Source organism: Cryptotermes secundus, unplaced genomic scaffold (assembly GCF_002891405.2).
Source record: "Cryptotermes secundus unplaced genomic scaffold, Csec_1.0 scaffold320, whole genome shotgun sequence".
In the NCBI taxonomy this organism is placed as follows: domain Eukaryota; kingdom Metazoa; phylum Arthropoda; class Insecta; order Blattodea; family Kalotermitidae; genus Cryptotermes; species Cryptotermes secundus.
The window spans coordinates 1,416,837-1,433,152 of record NW_019731221.1 but is presented as its reverse complement, the minus strand read 5'-3'; the positions used below and the strand labels follow the sequence as shown (position 1 = coordinate 1,433,152).

Here is a 16,316-nt window from a genome sequence, read left to right as displayed (position 1 = left end):
CCTGAAGACAGAGGCAGCAGGCTCCTTCGAAGAGTTAATAATGATAATAAGAAAGTGACATACACTCAGCAACCATGGGAGAACATACATACTAATGGGGCACATAAGAGCAACAAAGATAACACTACGCCGATATACATAGGGCTAAACAAAACAACGCCGGTCACGGTAGCTGAGCGGTCTAAGGCGTGCATTGTCTTAGCTCGCTCGGAAGCCGGGATCGTGAGTTCGAATCCCACTCAGGGCATGGATATTTGTGTGCGTTTTTCTGTGTTCGTGTATAGGTAGAGGCCTTGCGACGAGCTGATCACCCGCCCAAGGAGTCCTACCGAATGTGTAAGATCTAGAAAAACCGAAGTGAAACGGAGAAGTTCATGGAGGTAGGCCTAGGCCCACTGGGGCTGCAGTACCAAGGAAAAAAAGAACCCCCACGAAAAACAGGGACGCTGCAAGAAAAGATTAAGAGTGATGTTCTCGAGAAAACGTATTTTAGTGAGTGAACGACGAAAATGGAATAGCATTAAAAATATTTTAACTTAAGAACTAATGTAGTGTAGCAGTTTCAGCAAGTGAACAGTTGCCTGAGGATGGCAAAGTATGGCCGAAACATGTAGCAGTTTAATTTTAACATTACTTTGAATTAAAGATTAATTGTAAATAACGTGGCATTAAAGATGGAAGTGTGTGGGTAAAGTAGTAATGATCTATCCGACTACAGGGTGTCACATCCCAGAAGAGAGTAATCTTCAGAACAACATAACTTTTACAGTTTAAAATATTGGCATTTCCTCCCATCGAAATATCAAATATCTTTCGAAAAAACTGAATTCATTTTGAGTAAAAGGTTAAGTTCTCCCTGTGCCTAAGTAATTAAGTACTACGCCATAAAGTCGTATGGGGAAGTGGATGTGTAGATCCATATTTTCTTGACCTCGGCACTAATTTCCGAGTGGTCAACTTCACGCCCCGGCCGCTTTACCCCCGAGGAAAGAGCCCAACGGTACCAATTAGATAGGAGGTCGGGTGGACCCCAGAGGCGATCTGGAAGACGTACAAAAGAGAAATTCGTGACTATACCGGGATTCGAATCCCAACCCTTTGGTCGTCCAGCCCGTAGTCGCTATACTGACTGAGCTATCCCGGCTCCTTTGTAAGTTCACATAAAAAGCGAAAGTGTGCAAATGCAATGGGAATTCAGCGTTTCAAGACGTTCATCAAGAGGTAACATGCGTAATACAGTCGCAGGAACATGATTCTCCGTACAGACGTCGTCTCTGCTCCTAAGCAGGAAACATTTAGATAAAGGATTTTATATTCTCAGGGCGGTGGTTAAGAAGAATAATATCTTTGGGATATGACGCCGTGAAGTCCAGTGGAAGTCTTAAAGCGCTGAAGAGAAAGCTAAGCAAGAAACCAGCATTGAGCAGGCAGCTACTGCTCCCCTGAAACGTCGGCTGACATTCATCGGACTATACAGCGTTATATTCCAGAATACAGAACTCTTCACGAGGTACATATTAATAGAATTAAGTCACATTAACTTATGAGACTAACATTTAGTTTATACAGATCAAATTTCGTTAAGAATTATCATCTTGGACTTCGTTCACCGTCTCACTTGTATTTTATACAAAAACGACGTTTCGGTTTGTGAACGTGGTGATTTATTCAGCGGCCCCTCATCTACTCAGGCTGGAGTCGATTGGTAAGGTGACTAATGTACGCTTAATTTGAAAGGACGTGGAAACAAGTTGTCGTGGGCATTTCGCTGGAAGAACACGAGAAAAATCATGAAAATCCCAATCGGGACAGTTGGTGCTTCAGATGAGATTCGAACTAGGCACCTCCAGTCCAGTTGGATCCACTCGGCACGGCGGCCATTAATTGACCAATTGTACCTGCCCCGGGTAATTATGACGATGGAGAATTTGGCGGAATGAAGATTGACAGGGGAAACCGAAGTACTCGGAGAAAACATGGCCCAACGCCACTTTGTCCACCACAAATCCCATTGACCAGACCCGGGATCGAACCCGGGCCGCCGCGGTGGGAAGCCAGCGACTAACCGCTTGAGCTATAGCGCGGCCTTCTTACTTGTATTACTTTTAAAACTAAAATATGGATGCGACATGTTCCCCCGAAACGTCAGTTGACTTTCAACGGACTACAGGGTGTTAATCCCAGAAGAAGGACTCACAGGATCCAAGTTGGGTGCAAGTGTAAAGACGAGAGGTAATGAACTTTCGGGTTCCTTTTGGTAAGGGAATTTACCAACAGCACTGTTACCTTTCCAAGCAAGGAAAAAGTAGGATGATTGATAGTAACCAGCTAGAGACTGAAGAGAGGAAGAGATAGGAGGAATAGCAGAAGAGTAAGTGAAAGTGAAAAGTCATGGGAAAAGTGAGACAGTTTACTGTGCGGAGGGAGAAACAGCATCGTGTTGTTAGCAAGTTCCCACGCACCTCCCGCTCACCCGTCTGATAACAGAAGTGTGAAAATGAGAACGCTAGAATGGTTTGAGATAGGGGCCACAGAATTTCGATTTTCGAATTAATGTCGACAGTATAATTTGCACAGATCCCATTTATATATTTCCCTTCTAATTCTCTCTCTTGCACTTTCTTATCAACAACTGAATTTGATATTGTAACGTGATATTCATTGCTAGGCAACGGCAAGATAAATAGGCTTCGTCAACAATAGAAGTTGTGTTTCCAGTGCTGCGTTGTCCGCGCCGCTACGGTATAAGTGAATACGGGAATGGGAGTTAGTTCATTCCCCGTGTGAAGGCGGGGTCGAATACCTCCACCGTGACCCTGCGAGTCGTAGGAGGCGACGGAAAGGGAAGTCTCAAATCTGAGACAGTAAAATATGGTCGCGAGTTCCAAGGGACTCAGACCCGAGAATGACTGAGCTGGCAAACAAAAAAACAGACCCGTCCTCTCGTCAGAGAGGGCACCCCACAAAAAACAAGACCGTAACTGTCAAACAGTAATAAATAACTGGTCATGAGCCCCACAAGACTTACTGACTGACTGATCGTTAGTCGCAATGTGACTTTGACTATGGGTTAGTTCAGTTGTTGGGGGAAGATATCTACGGGAAGTTAGTAGTTGGGGAAGAATTAGAAGTCAGCTTATGAAGACTCAGTGTTTTAATTGTAAGATTTATTCACAGTGAGACTATTTTAGTTCCGTTACCAGGATACGACTAGCGAAAACTGAGAATCGTAGTGCGTGTGTAACAGTGAACTGTAAATTGTGTAAATCAGCGATAGCCTTATTTTGCATGTAAGTCTGAGATGATTATATATGGTGTTAATAAATCCAATCATCCAATCCAGAACCTGTTATTATTGGTCACGACCATAATACACGTGACAATATTTTCGGAAAACATAAGGGGTTTAAAATGTAACTGCCACTAATAAAGACGTGCAAACAACACGTCTGATGCCAATTATTTGTGATCCAATTTTATACGCGCTTACTGTACTTGTGACTTAGTGGGGTGATGGCACACAAAGCCTTCACATTTCCTCTACCATTTATAACTAAGAATTAAAGTCGTAGAAGGGCGGATTTTCGGGGCGAAACATTTTGAAAATGCCTATAAAACTTGGTGTCGGCAGCTAATCTGGCTGATTGTCAAGAGGGGAAGGAGGGGGTGAGAATGCGACAGGAGTGACACAGATAATGATCGAGTTGTAAACTGCAAACACAGTTAACCTGATGGCAAAGGAGGGAAATTTCCACGTATGCACCACAAGGCAAAGCACTGACATAATGAAAGCTGTTGAGTATAAAACCTCTCTAAGACTTCTGCTTCGGACGAACTAAAACTTAAAACCATAACTCCCATATATCAATAATGATTTTCAATATTCAGTTTAGAACTCTGGATCTGTCGGTGCCTACATGAAAACCTAAGATTAATAATGTAACATGTAGACCCGTTGCTGGACAACGACCACGAGATAAGAAAATACACAACAGCCGTTGCTGAGTAACGGCTTCTCAAACAAACCTCTTAGAAAATGAACAGCAACACAGGAACAGTGTTTTCTTTGCGGTCCGTGCCGATATGTGATAATCAGAACAGTTAGTTGAGAATCGACAGTTGGAGCAACGAGTCAGTCGTCAGACATCCGCCGAACAGTAAGGAAGCGAGTGAGATCCGATACCAGAAAACGATGAGTCAAGGCAGATTAAGAAGATTTATCGTGCGCTCTAGTGATCTGTAATGTGTGCGAATTAGTGAAACGGTTATAAATATTGGTAGTCACGGAACTGTAAGTGGTCAATAAATCCAATTACCAAACCAAATCCCGTCTATAGTCATTCATACACGTGACAATATGTATTACAAAAAGAGTAGGTTCCTATTCGTTCTGCAGCGCATTCCTACCAGCGGAAGCGTTTATGGAAACTGTTCTGTCTGTCCTTCTATCTGTAACCATGAAAAAACTGGAGAACCAATGAACGGTTTTTCATGAAATTTGATACTGAGAAGTTTTACTAAAATTTGCGCATACATGCCAATTCTGGTTCAAATACGAGTATAAGGAAAATATTGAACATTTTACACAAAGACTCTTCTGCGCGCATGTCGGGCAAAACTTTTTTAAATTCTTATTGGAGCGAAAGAAAAAAGTTGTAAAAAAAAAGATAGAGAAAAGTCGAACACAAACTGCTTGCCCAATGAACCTTACTAAGTCTAATGGTTGTCGAGATAGTTAAATAACAGAGAGGGAACTCCCCAAAAATCATTACTTTACTCACCAAAAGTGATTTTACAATGGGAAGAACGTACAACGTTAATATCTGATTATTTTATCGTACAGTCTCTTTTGCGCCTAAACTTTTAACGTATACCAAAACCGTTACAGCTTTGAATAATCAGCCATGGCTTCCCGAACACACAAGATAATTACAGAGATGTTTTATTCTGCTTAAAACATTAGAGACCGGTCGTATGATATCATGCTTTTCGTTTTTAAACGTGGCGGACCGATCACATGATACAATTACCAAATTTTCCTATCAGTTGCAGATAAAATAAGTAGCATTTCAGGGCAACCGAAGGTCTTTAAGATTGACCGAACACGTAGAATTCACGCTTAAAACGTTGAATTGACACTTATTTAACCTAAATATTTTCTATAAAGAACCATACGTGAGACTAAGATGCGGCTGGAAAGATAAGTGTAATTTGGAACTCGGTTTGCGTTTCTTAACTTTGGTTTTCTTGAGTAGGACACGTGGCGTCTAATAAAATAGCTGTGGATGAAATGGGAAGGATGTGGTAATGGTCGTGGTGTATTTTACTGTTGGCAGAGGGCGGCAATCCTGCATATTTACAAGTTTATTTTGAAACTGGTACGTGATAAAGGTTTTAATTTGTGATTGTGCAGCAACCTGCGGGCGGAAACGATGAGCTATTCCATGATGATTAGAGGCCATTTCATTACCATTTCCATGTAGCACAGAAGGTAGATCGGTGTCGACCGTTTATTTATTTTTAAACTGACGCTTCAAATTATTCAAAATACACAACATTCTTCACTTTGTGCTATTATATTTATCCTAGAAATTAATGTAACTTCAAAATCGTTTAAAGACTGAATTCACTAAAATTAACCACGTACGTAACATCTGAATACGTGGACGAAGAGACGACACGGAAGCCGGAAAACAGCATGAAGCTTGGTTCTAACAGAACAGTACTTTGTGTTAAAGAGGCTAGTCCGACTGGAAGTGAATTTTAAATAATTTGCTTGAACACTAACATTTTTACATATCTATCTATCTACCTACCCACCCAGGTAACAGCAGGTGGCTGCTCACACTTGTTCCTCGTTCGAGGATTTTTATGCTTTGAAGATGGAGGCGATACGTTCCTCCGAAACGTCAGTCAACACAATATCTACACGGCGCCACATCCCAGAAGACAGCATTCATCGTTATAGAAAGAGGTTTTGAGAGTGTGAACTTGTCCATAACAGGGTCACATAGCACGCTTTCTGTGCTGGCAGGAATGAACTTTTAGGTTCCTTGACAAAGGCAATTTCGTGAATAATTGAATAACTACCGACTGCTCGGGCAAAAATCTTTGGCAGAGAGTATTTTAACAACGGGAAATTTGGGGGTCAATCCAGCAATTTTCAATAAATATGTTATGTCAGTTACATATTATACAGTATAGAAACTAAAATTTACTTATGGGACAAGGAATATGAGTTTTCCATGATACTAGGGACGGAAAGGGTTACACTACGACAAATAGGCTACATCCCTAGAGGACAAAATCAAATTTTGGTATTAATATTAACAATTCCGATTGAGACAGAGTTGTGAGATCAGCACCAACAATTTACTCCCATCTCGAGTATAATGCGTTACGTAAAAACGAAACGAAAAAAAAAATCTTGTCTTTTGGAAGGACGAAAAATTCTCTCGTTCCTTCCTGAACAGAAAGGTCGAAAAGAAACAGAATGTAAAAAACAGACGCGCAGAACACAGGAAAAGGCGGAATAAAAATGAAAGAAACGAAGAGGAAATATACTTATCTCCTTTTCTTTTTTGAAAAAAAAAATAAGACAAAGTGGCAAACTGTGGACGAGACAGGCTGAAGAAAGAGACGAGTCTTCCTCCTCAACATTCAGTCCCATTAAGGGAGTAGCCAGTCAACCCTTGCATGATTAACATCTGCATCCATCCCAGACAGCGTGACACTTTCACACATCGGGCTGCTGCAAAGTGATTATTAAGTTATGTGATATGAGAGAAAAATATCAAATACAAGAATCTTTATGCAATGCATAAAGGAACACATAACGTAACAGCCGTAGATTGTGTTTGTCGTGAGACCTGTCAGGATGGCCGAGAATAGAAGCATGTGACTCCGGAATTATATATATATATATACACACACACACACACAAACATACACATAAATAAACAAGTTCCCGCGAAGACAGGCTATTGGTAAACAATTCGTTGCTGGGTAACGCGTACAATACACAACGAGAATGAGTGGTGTTTTCTATGTGGTCCGTGCGGAGTCTATATAACGACAGTCTGTAGCTAGGATTAGATCAGAAAGCCCGTGTGAAGCAGCGGTCGAATACCTCCACCGTGACCCTGCGAGTCGTAGGAGGCGATGAAAAGAGAAGTCTCAATTCTGAGACAGTAAAATATGGTCGCGAGTCCTAAGGGACTTGGATCCGAGTAAGACTGCGCTGGCAAGGGCCAGCAGCATATACAGAAGACAGACCCGTCCTCTCGTCAGAGAAGGCGCCCCACAGAAACAAGACCGTAACTGTCAAACGGTAATAATTAATATCTGGTCATGAGCCCCAAATGGGGCTCGACACCAAGACTTACTGACTGACTGACCGTCAGTCGCATTGTGACTTTGGATTAGATGAGAGTTCGTAGCTGAGAGTACAAGGAGAATGGAGCAGGTCCTAGTGAATTGTGAACATAGCGATAGTGCTATAATTGATTGCACTTGTAACTGTGAAGACGTATTCAATAAACCGAATCATCAAATCTAGAACCCGTTATTTTCGTCATACGTACCCCCTACAAGTGAGAATTATCCCAGGTTACATAGCGACATATATCATAATGCAGTATTCTTAATAAAATGTCTTGATCAGATAAATAACTACAGAACCATCTGATGAAAGTAGGGTCTGAACCATGGACTTGGTAATAGGTCGCAGTATATAGAATAATTTACGCGTCAGTCTGTATTTTAACGACAAATACGACGCTGGTAGTTAACTAAAGGTCCGTCATCAGTCACGGCCCGTAAAACACCCCTTTACCTTGATCACTGCAGTAATGCCACTTCACTTCACTTCACACACACAAAATGACATAATGAGTACCCCCACCGCTCTTACATATTCCTGTGTAACTCTCCAAACCTATATTCAGTTCATCATTACCGAGTATGTCTGTACAGTCACCGGACCAACTAAATGCACCCCTACTACTTATTAAAACTGCTTGTTCCAACTAGCAAATCTGAATAAGATTAGAGTGCGCTGAGGTAGGCTGACATTCAAAGCTAACCAACTACACACTTCAGTGTCATTCTTCTTCGTGGAACTGAGTGTTTGAGAACAGATCTAAAGACTCCTTCTTGCGGGGGAGGTGCACGCGGTAGCGTAGTTAGTTGAGGCACTATGCTACAAGCCGGAAGGTCGCGGGATCGAATCCCGATGAGGTGGATCCTTCTAACCGCACTACAGCCCTGTGGTCGACTCAACTTCTAACAGAAATGAGTACCAGGAATATTTCTAGGGGTAAAGGGCGGCCGGCGCGTAAGGTTGACAACCTCACCGATTGTCTAGAAATAATGTGGGAACCTCAACATCTCACAACCATACGGGCCTCCACGTCCTGTTACAGGGATACTTTACCTTACCTCTTGTGGAGGAACCCAGAGGCCCATCGACATAAAATTATTGACTTTCTGGACATTATACGCCGTCCCGTTTTTCATTTAAAACAACGTTTCGGAGACTGAACGGTGCCTCCGTCCTCAGATAAAAAGTCTAGTCATTCAGCTCCAAGATACAGCGGTAGTCCCTATCGTGTAGACGAGAGGACGGAGGCAGAATCCAGTCTCCGAAACGTTTTGAAAACAAACCAAACAGATGGATAAATTCCATAAAGTCAATAAGTCTATTAATTCAGGATCGTAACCAGCTTTTAGATCATCATGTTTATAAATGACATCAGGGGATCCTATGTTCAACGAAACATCGCAAATTCACTAACAATGTACACGTATTTATATTTAGTAAATGATTAATTGCTGTCACGGTAGCCGAGCGGTCTAAGGCATGTACTGTCTTCGCTCGCTTGGAAACCAGGATCGTGGGTTCGAATCCCACTCAGGACATGGATGTTTAGTTTGTGTGTGTGCGTTTTTCTGTGTTTGTGTACAGGTAGAGGCCTTGCGACGAGCTGATCACCCGCCCAATGAGTCCTATCGTATGTGTAAGATCTAGAAAAACCGAAGTGAACGGAGAAGTTCCTGGAGGTAGGCCTATGCCCACTGGGGCTGTACTGCTAAAGAAAAAAAAAGATTAATTACTTGCCTAATTAAATGACTAATCAACTGTTTAATGTAGCTGAACGACTAACTAACTAATAAACGTACCACCTTAGTGTATGTTTGATCGATCGAGTGCCTAGAAAATAATGAGCTATTTCCTATTACAGTAGGGGAAGGTCGATGGCCGCGCCATAGCTCAAGCGGTTAGTCGCTGGCTTCCCACAGTGGCGGCCGGGGTTCGAGCCCAGGTCAGGTCGTGGAACTTGTGAAGCACAAAGTGGCACTGGGGCAGGTTTTCTCCGAGTACTTCGGTTTCCTTTGCCAATTCGCATTCAACCGACTGCTCCGTAATCATCATCATCTGGGGCTGGTATAATAGGCCAAACAATGGCCGAAGTACCAAGTGGACTCAGTTTCGCCCCATGATAAAAATATACCACACACACACACACATATAAACATATGGGAAGGCCGACTAACAGCTTGACGTGCAGCGCATCTCAGATCGGACACCATAGCGTACGAGACCTCCTCTGACGGGTCGATGATTACTAAACAGTTCTACACAGTCAATACTTGCAAGAGTTCAGTAAGCACTTTCTTAACGAAGTGTCTGATATAAAGAGAACACGGAAAATTGTAGGATATATTAAGCGTTGCAGGAAAGATAACAGGACAGGATAGGCATATATATTTCTTTTTGACCTCTTGGGGTGCGGTGAGATTAAGTCCACACAGCAACACTAAATACACACAACTAAGTGAGCGGACATGAAAACGGCCGCAAAAAATATATATAGATATATATACAGTTGAGTCACATTGGACGGTGTTGTCAAATCATTCTATAATATATAAATTTTAACTCTACGAAACGATTAAGTCTTCACGAAGGAATTGCTTACAAAACGGTTTATTAACTCTAATACAGATTTCTCTTTAAGGATATTGGGAAAAGCTAGTTTATAGCGAAGGGAAAATTTAAAACAGACCTAAGTAGCACTTTTTTCTTCTTCTTCTTCTTCCGTTACTCCCACTTGGAGCATAGGGCATCCGTGAAACGCTTCGTTTCACTTCAGTTTCTTAATCTCAGACAGTCGGTAGGACTCCTTGGACGGGGGATCAGCCCGTCGCAAGGTCGCTACCTAACACAAACAGAATAAATATAAACAGACATCCATGCTTTGAGTGGCATTCGAACCCACGGTGCCAGTGTTCGAGCAGAAGTCATCTCATGCCTTAGACCGCGGGGCCACTGTGATCAGCAGGTAGTGAAATGCACACCGAGCAATCCAGCAAGTTAATGCAGGCAAGGGATGGGCACAGTTACAGTTTTAGTGTGTGTATATGTATATATGTAGTTACCGGGGGTTCCCGCTGGTGGAAGGATCATGTATATGCTAACAACTCAATAAACTGTTACTACTACAAGCTTGACCTCATCACAGTGGCCGCGTGGTCTAAGGCATGAATTGTCTTCGCCCGCTCAAACGCTGGGAACGTGGGTTCGAATCCCACTCGAGGCATGGATGTCTGTGTGCGTTTATTCTGTGCTTATGCTGTCCTGTATATGTAGCGCACTTACGACAGGCTGATCCCCCATCCAAGGAATCTTACCGAATGTGTAAAAGATGGAGAAATTGAAAAAGCGGCTGAGTTCGAACAAAGGAATCTAGAGTCGTAGGTGGGTAGATGGATAGATAGGCAGATAGACAGACAGACAAGTTTGTCCTTATTTAAGATAACCGACTAATCAATCAAATAATCAACCACCAGGTCAATCAAGTAAGGAACGAAATAAGTAACTATTTTTTGTTATTGCTAGTGGGGTGGGACTGAGCCCCTTGTACTGCGGCCACTTCTGGCTTAATGCACCAGCCCCAGATGATAGGCGAGGGTGATTGTGGAGCAATTGGTGGAATGAAGATTGGCAGGGGAAACCGAAGTACTCGGAGAAAACCTGCCCCAGCGCCACTTTGTCCACTACAAATCTTACTTGACCAGACCCGGGATCGAACCCGGGCCGCCGCGGTGGGAAGCCAGCGACTAACCGCTTCAGCTATGGCGCGGCATAAATAAGTAACTAAGTACATGAAGGAACAGGTTCCCCTTGGGAGGTAGACACAGCTACAGCGCCGTTTATGCTACGGAACTTGACGGTGCGTCGCGGTAGGCCTGCTCATAAATCCCCTTCACTGGAACTTACCCTGAGCTAGTTCATACAGTTTATATATTTAAAACAATTGGCCGCGCCATAGCTCAAGCGGTTAGTAGCTGGCTTCCCATCGCGGCAGCCAGGGTTCGATCCCGGGTCTGGTCAAGTGAGATTTGTGGTGGACAAAGTGGCGCTNATCTTACTTGACCAGCCCCGGGATCGAACCCGGGCCGCCGCGGTGGGAAGCCAGCGACTAACCGCTTCAGCTATGGCGCGGCATAAATAAGTAACTAAGTACATGAAGGAATAGGTTCCCCTTGGGAGGTAGGCACAGCTACAGCGCCGTTTATGCTACGGAACTTGACGGTGCGTCGCGGTAGGCCTGCTCATAAATCCCCTTCACTGGAACTTACCCTGAGCTAGTTCATACAGTTTATATATTTAAAACAATTGGCCGCGCCATAGCTCAAGCGGTTAGTAGCTGGCTTCCCATCGCGGCAGCCAGGGTTCGATCCCGGGTCTGGTCAAGTGAGATTTGTGGTGGACAAAGTGGCGCTGGGGCAGGTTTTCTCCGAGTACTTCGGTTTCCCCTGCCAATCTTCATTCCACCAATTGCTCCACAATCACCCTCACCTATCATCTGGGGCTGGTACAATAGGCCAGAAGTGGCCGCAGTGCAAGTGACTTAGTCCCAATGCATTAGTAATAATAAATAATAGTACGGAGAAAGGGATTAGCATTCAATGCAATGCAGAGACTTAGGGGAAGACACAGAAGAAGACGGCTTAGCCAGATACAGGAGGAAATTAAGACGATAGGGAAGAGGTGGTAAAAAAAAATGTCGAAAATAACGAAACTCTGAGGGTATAGAAGACTTAGTTTCCCGAGAGGAGCAAAGTGAAGAAATAGGAGGAAACTTTTTTATAGGTAAACAAACATTGCCAGTTGCACATACTGTGGACTGTACATGTGGCAGTGCCCCCACACTTAACCACAACAAAGCATGAAATTACCCGCCCAGACTATCATCATAATCCCATAATGATCAAACGCTATTCATTTTTGTCGCTTCCCGATAGCTCCAAACGACAGGGGGGGGGCCGAGACGGCGCGCTACACACCTGTAGCTACACTCCCACACGACCCGTTTCACTTGGCCTGCCGTAAGTTTCACGTACAGCGAAATATTATTAGTCTCCCCCCGCCAGAATAATGTAATAATAACACAGCCCTCCTGACGGAACATAAGGTGTAAGGTTATAGCATGGTAGTATTTAGGTCATAGGTTCATCCCCGAAACCTCCCGTCAAACAAATAATATCTGGAGCGACAGGCAACAAGACTAGAAATGTACATCCCGGCTTCGACACATTCCTTGCTGAGATACAAGATTCTTACGGCACACTACTGTCTTCTCGGTGTGACGCTGTGCAGTCTGGTAGATACTTTACCGACATTTAGGAGGAACCTGCTGCCTCATCTTAAAGATTAAAGGCTATGCATGAAAGTGGTCTGTCATAAAGGTAAGGGATGATATGTTCTAGGTTTAATTTCATCTAATTTTCTAGCCCCCTTTCCCCTCCCGTAATTTCAGTCTTTTATTTTTGTATTTATATTTTATCGGACTACCTAATTTTATTTTGTTTTATATATTTCCGCGTGTATCCTGGTAACGCGACGGTAAACAATGGGTCCCGGATTTGATAACTCGATTTATTGGATCTTCATAAGTTGTAACTATAAACAATTGTAACATTTCCAATATTAATGTTATTATAACACACAAAGTATTCAATTCATGCGTTAACTCTTCTCCAAATACGAACTTCCCGTGGCTGTCTCCTACCGAGAACTGTACCGTAGTGCCGCTGTTCTTCAAGATAACTCCTCTACACGGACACCACAGAAAACATTATCTTCTATTGTTAAATATGCGTGTTTACAGCTTCTGTTGCTTAGCACTGGCCATGGCGTGGACCATAATGAAAAGGAGTCACGTGATAGCTATCTCGCCAGTCCACTGGCGCGCTGATTGTTACCTAGCAACGAGCTATAAACATTCGCCCTACTGTTGCGTGCGCTTAAGCGAGGAAGTGTTTATGGCGCCGTCGCCTAGCTATACACATTACGATATTTAATATTTATTATTCTCTTCCTTCTTTCCATTTCACTGTTTAACTTTTACACATTTCCGGCCCTTTTCTGGGCCACGGATTCCCAACTAGCTTACACCACTCCCACTGGTTAAAAACAGTCACTGACCAGATAAAAACTAAAATTTGGTCATGAGCCCCAGAGAGAGATCAACACCAAGACGAGGCGACAGAAAGTCAGTCAATCGCAAAGTAACTTTCACTTTGATCCACTTATACAGTTCCAATAACATCCAAATGTCATTTACACCCCCCTTTACAGACGGTAGAACTACCCGGACGGGTGATCAGTTCGTCGCAAGGCCTCTACCTAAACACATGACAACACAAACACAGGATTCGACCCACGATCCCGGCTTCCGAGCGAAGACAGTGCATGCCTTAGACCGCTCGGCTACCGTGACTGGCGAATCTTCACACACACAGTTGATAATAAAGTTCAAATTAAACTGGAGACATGCGGGCAGAACGTACGCAGAGGAAAATGGAATGTAGGAAGACCTAAGAATAGATACTGAGAACAACACGAGTTCTGAGGCTCGTAACGGGTTTCAATCCACAAAAATCTCCTAGAGGAAGAAGGGGGGGGGGTGCGATAAGGGTTGAATGACGGAGAAAAACTGTGAACTAATAGTAACAGTCTTCTGAAGTACTGCTGTCTTAGGGAGAACGCAATGCACCCCATCTCCACAAACGAGGCCCTGAAAACTAAGTCCCGGCTGTATAATGATTATGTTTGTAGTGAAGGTAAGGCCTATTGAAGATCGAACTGTGTTGTAACATCTGCGTCTTTTTTTTTCTTTGGCACTGCAGCCCCAGTGGGCCTAGGCCTACCTCCATGAACTTCTCCGTTCACTTCGGCTTCTCTAGATCTTACACATGCGGTAGGACTCCTTGGGAGGGTGATCAGCTCGTCGCAAGACCTCTACCTGTACACAAACACAGAAAAACGCACACACACAAACTAAACATCCATGCCCTGAGTGGGATTCGAACCCACGATCACGGTTTCCAAGCGAGCGAAGACAGTACATGCCTTAGACCGCTCGGCTACCGTGACCGGCAACATCTGCATCTAGTATGGGGAAAATATTAATACCAAAATGACAGTTTATTTAAATTAAACTTAATAACTATCGGTTTGGCTGGTTTAGTATGTTTACTGCGAGCCCGTTTAAAATATTGTAACCAGTAAAATATTAGGATTTGTGTAAAATCTGAGAGACATTTTAAAATGATAGCATATACTTGCATATTGTTCTTTTTAAAGTTTTCTTCTATCACAACGTTACAAGTGAGAAACAGGTCTTCTCTTTCAAAATCGATAGTTCACACACGGTCAATTACCGAAGGCTCACAGAAGCGTTCACAAGGCTCGCCACTGGCCTTGTCCTAAATCGGCTGAATCCAGTGCACTGTCACGCCATAAACAGTCCTTCCATCTATCCCTACGTCTCTCAAATTCCCTCTTCCTTCATGATATCAAACAAAAAGTTTGTATTTCTCATGTCTTCCATGCGTTCCTTATGATCAGACCATTTTATGGTGAATTTTAATGCCAGAATAATAACAGAAGAATTATGAAGTTAAAATCCAAATCCAAATTACTTAATCCACATTTTGGCTTCATCTGTCACTGCCTTTAAATCCATCATTAACGAACCATTCAATTTTGTTGGCAATGGAAACCCTTCCCTCTTCTTACATACAAGTCGATAACTGAATTGATTCCACTATCAATCTTACTATAGTGGAACTATGGATCCATCACTTTCTTTCATTTAGGATAAAAGCTAGGACACCAATGCAAGGAAGTCAGAAGGAAGAAGAAAGAAACGTGGAGTCACACAATAGGATTACCCTAAGTGAGGTAATTTCTCTTAACCTTACTATATGTAGAGTCATGGGGGAAAAAATGGCAAGCGAGAGAAAGAGACATTCAGAGAGAAAGGGGAGAGAAATGAGGTGGGAGCACTTGCAGAGCGAGAGAGAGAAAGAGAAGAAAGAAAAGAGATACATACAATGAGATGAATAGATGAGATACGGAGAGGAGGATGGACAAAAAGAGGGCAAATTGATGAAACAAAGTGGACGCCATTTTTAGTCAGCTGATGATTGTAATTTGTCTGTATCAGCGAGCAGCAAAACGGAGCCAGAAAAGGGTCATAAGGAGAAGTAAGGTTATGTAGCCTTTGGTGATTCCACTACCATTTCATTTTCACCGTGTGATACTGTTGTTTTCACAATGTCAGTGGTCTGTCCGTGGAATGCGAACACTTACGTGCAGTACGTGGGGTGCAGCTGTTTGATCTATTTCACGGCGTATGTTCAGACCATGAAATGTAAAAGATTGGAGACTTAATGGATTTGTTAGCAAACTTCTTAAAATTTTTACAATGGCTCTTCCAGCCCATTCAGGGCCCTGGTCTCGTATTCAGTTCCGTAATAATTGTTTACAGACGGTAGGTCTCCTTGGACGGGGGATCAGTCCGTCGCAAAGACCGCTACCTATACACCGGACAACATAAACACAGAATAAACGCATATACACACTAAACATCGACGCCCTGAGTAGGACACGAACCCAAGATGACAGCTTCCGAGCTAGAGAAGACAGTTCATACCTTTGACTGCGCGGCTATTGTGACTGGTACTCCTTATAATTACTGAGTAATTAAGTGCCTAATTAAATAACTGAATAATAATCTAACTGATAACCCGAATAAAATATTCGTAATTGAATAAACTAATGATTAACTATTAACCAACTGCCTGCATAAGTGGCTGACTAACTAATTAAATGGCTGACCAACAAACAAACAATGATTAACTGAACAGCTCAGTAACTAAGGTAAGTCAAAGCTATCCCTGTAACAGGCCATGAAGGCCCGTAGGTTTGTGAGACGTCGAGGCTCCCATATCTTCTAGACAAT

The 16,316-nt window shown here is 43.0% G+C and overlaps 1 protein-coding gene across 1 annotated transcript in view; it reads right to left on the bottom strand.

Moving 5' to 3' along the window:
- The window catches only part of LOC111866479 (ubiquitin carboxyl-terminal hydrolase 48), a 281,194-nt gene that overhangs the window by 3,697 nt on the left and 261,181 nt on the right, over positions 1-16,316 (bottom strand). The gene's annotated exons all lie outside the window — the stretch shown is intronic.